This window comes from Lupinus angustifolius, chromosome LG01 (assembly GCF_001865875.1).
Source record: "Lupinus angustifolius cultivar Tanjil chromosome LG01, LupAngTanjil_v1.0, whole genome shotgun sequence".
NCBI classification, from domain to species: domain Eukaryota; kingdom Viridiplantae; phylum Streptophyta; class Magnoliopsida; order Fabales; family Fabaceae; genus Lupinus; species Lupinus angustifolius.
In genome coordinates this window covers 29,877,596-29,881,647 of record NC_032009.1, presented here as the reverse complement: position 1 = coordinate 29,881,647, position 4,052 = coordinate 29,877,596, and positions in this window count along the sequence as shown.

The following is a 4,052-nucleotide window of genomic DNA, read 5'->3' as shown; positions in this document are numbered from 1 at the left end:
ATAAAACATCCATAAATTACTGGAGACAACCACAAAAAGTTTGTAGTAAAAATATAATGCATAAATGATTTAATTGAACAACACAAATTCAAAATAAAATTTCAAAAATTAAAAAGAAATTGAAAAAAAGATTTATTTTATTTTATTTTTAGGAGGTAGTTTAAAGAAGTAGTATGAATAGTGTAGTAGATTCGATTTTTCAACTCCAAATGCATATATATTTTGGTAACTTCTTAAAAATAGTTCAAAAGTTTTGCCGACATAGAAGTTATCAAAACACGATGCATAGAGCATGATTTCCCCCTAGTGATGCACTATATGCAACAATAACAACTTGACATGGCCATTAAGCATACATGGTTTTTATGCATAAAAGAGACATTTATTTCAAAATCATGTGTTGCATGTTATCCATCATATTAAATGTTTACCATACATCAATGAAATCCATTTTGAAATATATTAATCGATTAACATGATTGACAGTCGATTATATCTTTTTGAAATCCGTAGATCGATTAAGGATAGAGGTAATCGATTAAAAGGAGTAAAGAGATTGATAGTTTATTAAACCTTAACTGAAAAACTATTTTTCATAATCATGTTCATCGATTAACTGGTTAGATAAGCGATTAACCTCAGTTACAATCAGTTTAATATAAAAGTTTTTTTTCAACTAATGCGTAGTATAGATAGATTCAAAATTTACATTGAGAGGAATAAAACCAAGATTCTCTATACTGAAACTTGATAGCATCTTGCTTATTCTTTGAGCAAAAAAAAAGGAAATCTTGCATCATTTTCTAGAAAGAAAAGAGAGAGAAACTTTTCCAAAGTGCTATTGTTTTCATTCACTTGAAAACCACTATAATGCATCACATTTAGTTTTAGGCTTCTTGTGAGAGTTATGTAGAGGTTTGTGGAGCCGATATCAGAGTCTATATCTGCGCATTAAGTGTGCATCGATAACTCGACAAACATTGTGAAAAACAAGGATTGTTTCTCTTGATGTGTTAATATCAAAATAATAGAGAATTATGTATGTTCACGGAGCAGGAAGTCTTGGATCGAGCGAAACTTCGGTTGGGGCCAGAATCGCGAATGGTGTGGTATCCTAGTAGGTGAGTAGTGAGATCAAACCGAGCAAGTAGGCCCGTTGGGTTCAAGGAGGAAGTTCTTGCTAGGTGTATTAGAAGTATGATTGTATCAAACGATTGGTTTCCAATGGTGAAGAAAAATCTCCCAAGATCAGAAGGGGAGGCCAAGATGTAGTTTGCAAGTGGACCCGCAAATGAACCAGAATAAAAATCCTTGAGAATTATCTCTTTTACATTTCAGTATTTATTGCAAGAAATTTGTTTTCAAGAATATGAAGATACATCATAATCAATTAAAGTTGTATATAATCGATTAATCAAAATGTGCATAATCGATTAACTACAGTAGCTTTCAATTTTGTGCATTATTCAGAAAAGCGGCACTAGTGCTCCCCTACACCTATCCCCCTCCCCTTTGAACTATTTATCAGAATTGGTCTAAATTTGTATGCATTTAGGGTAGAAAATCCATTCATTCATATATTTTTGTTTTCTATTTTTGAAGTTTTATTTTAATTTTTTCTTGAATTTATGTTGTTCAGTTAAATCAGTCAGGCCTTGAATTTTTCCTTGAAACTTATTCTTGATGTATCCTATGATTTTAGGATGTTATTGATTCAAATTTTTGGTTATTTAGTCAAATTTAACATGTATTTCCAATTATGTCATGTGTGGTTGTTAGTTTTGCATGTAGTGAATGACTAACGAAAATTCGGGCCTGAAAGTTTTGTGGTTGTTTCCTATGATTTTAGGATGTTTTTTATTCAGAGTTTTTGTTGTTTACTCAAATTTAACATGAATTTCCATTTCTGCCCTGTCTAGTTGTTACTGTTGCATGTAATGTGCATCACTAGCGGAAAATTGGGTTATTTACATAGTATTTTGATAAATTCTATTTTTGCATAACTTTTGAATTGTTTCTAAGAATTGGTCTTATTTTATATGCATTTAGGCTTTGAATTTTGGCTTGAAACTTTTTGTGGTTGTCTTATACGATTTAAGGATGTTATTGATGTAATGTTGTGGTTGTTTAGTCATATTTAACTTGAGTTCCCAATTTTGCCATGAGTGGTTGTTTCTGTTGCATGTAGTGCATGGCCAGGGGAAATTCGGACTTCAAATTTTTTGTGGTTGTCTCCTATAATTTTATGATGTTATTGATGCATAGTTTGGTTGTTTACTCCAATTTAACATGAATTTCCATTTCTGCCCTATCTGGTTGTTAATGTTGCATGTAATGCATTAATAGGGGAAATTCATGCTCTTTGCATAGTATTTTAATAAATTCTATTTGTGGCATAACTTTTGAACTCTTAATATGAATTGGTCTAATTTTATATTCATTTGGGGTAGAAAATCTATTTTTCATACTTGTCATACTATGTTTGTAAACTTCTTCCTGAATATCCAACAAATAACCTTTTTTCCATTTCTTTTCAATTTTTGAAGTTTTATTTTGAAATTATCTGGAATTTTTCTTGTTCAACTAAATCAACCAGGATTTGAATTTTGGCTTGAATCTTTTTGTTGTTGTCTCTGATGATTTTAGGATGTTATTTATGCAAAGTTTTGGTTGTTTACTCAAATTTAACATGAATTTCCAATTATGTTGTGGGTGGTTCTTACTATTGCACATAGTTAATGAATAAGGGAAATTTGGGCTTGAAACTTTTTTTGGTTGTTTCCTATGATTTGAGGATGTTATATATACAATGGTTTGGTTGTTTACTAAGGTTTAACAAGAATTTCCATTTCTGCCATGTCTGGTTTGTACTCTTGCATGTAGTGTCCATCACTAGGGGAAATTTTGGTTCTTTGCATAGTATTTCTGCCTAGTTTGGATGAACTGTTTATCAAAATTATCTAGTTTTATATGCATTTGGGGTAGAAATCCATTCTTTCATACCTGTCATTCTACGTCTAGAAACTCCCACCTGAAAATCCAAAACAAAAATCTTTTCCATTTCTTTTCTGTTTTTGAAGTTTTATTTCGAATTTGTCTTGAATTTATGTTGTTCAGTTAGATCAACCAGACTTTGAATTATGACTTGACACAGTTGGAAGACTTTTTTATTGGTCGAGAGGCTTCCCCCTCAACAAATCGTCCTAACAGTAATGCCAGTTTGTTGAAAGGTTATTACTATCATTTTCGGTGTGTTCTTTTTATTTGATTAAGTAAGTGAACTCGGTTATATTCTTTGTTCGCCATCTCGGCTTTGTTGAAATAAATTCCAATGCCGGTATAATGGTTTCAAGAATATTCCAGTTACAACTTACTTCTCAATAATCATGTGAATGAGTTATTCCTTCTTTGCCCCATCTCGGCTTTCTTAGAATCAATTGTAATGCCGATACAATTTTATCGAAGCAATCCCTTATTACATAATTATTAATTCCCTTTTAATACCATCTCTGTTTTGTGGAATAAATTCCAACACCGGTTTAATGGTATTCTAATATACAAAAGTGATGAATAGTTAGTTGTTAGAAACAAATAAATAAATAAAGAACAAAAGAATAATAAATTTAAGTGACCTTTATTTATTTACTCCCTTGCGGGTTCATTTTATTAACAAACCAAACTTCTTCCTTAAGGAAGGTTGGTATTAAAGAATAAATAAATTGCGGAAAGTAAATAACAATAAATAAAAGTTAGTAAGTTAGTTTCTTCACTTTTGTATATTAAATTTATTGATAACACTTTACTATTTTACAATTTACACCTCTTTCAAGATTCAATTGTAGTATAGTATAGGGTTATGTCGAACCACAAGGAATTTCCTAATATTATGAATCATATGAACATGTTAATGCACAAATAATGAGTTAAACATATTTTGGTGGTTTTTTGTTGTTTTACATATAAACAATTTAACAAGAAACATAAACTACACATTAACAAATTCTTGAGGAGACAAGATCATTTTGAATAAAGAAAATATTTCTCAACTTCTT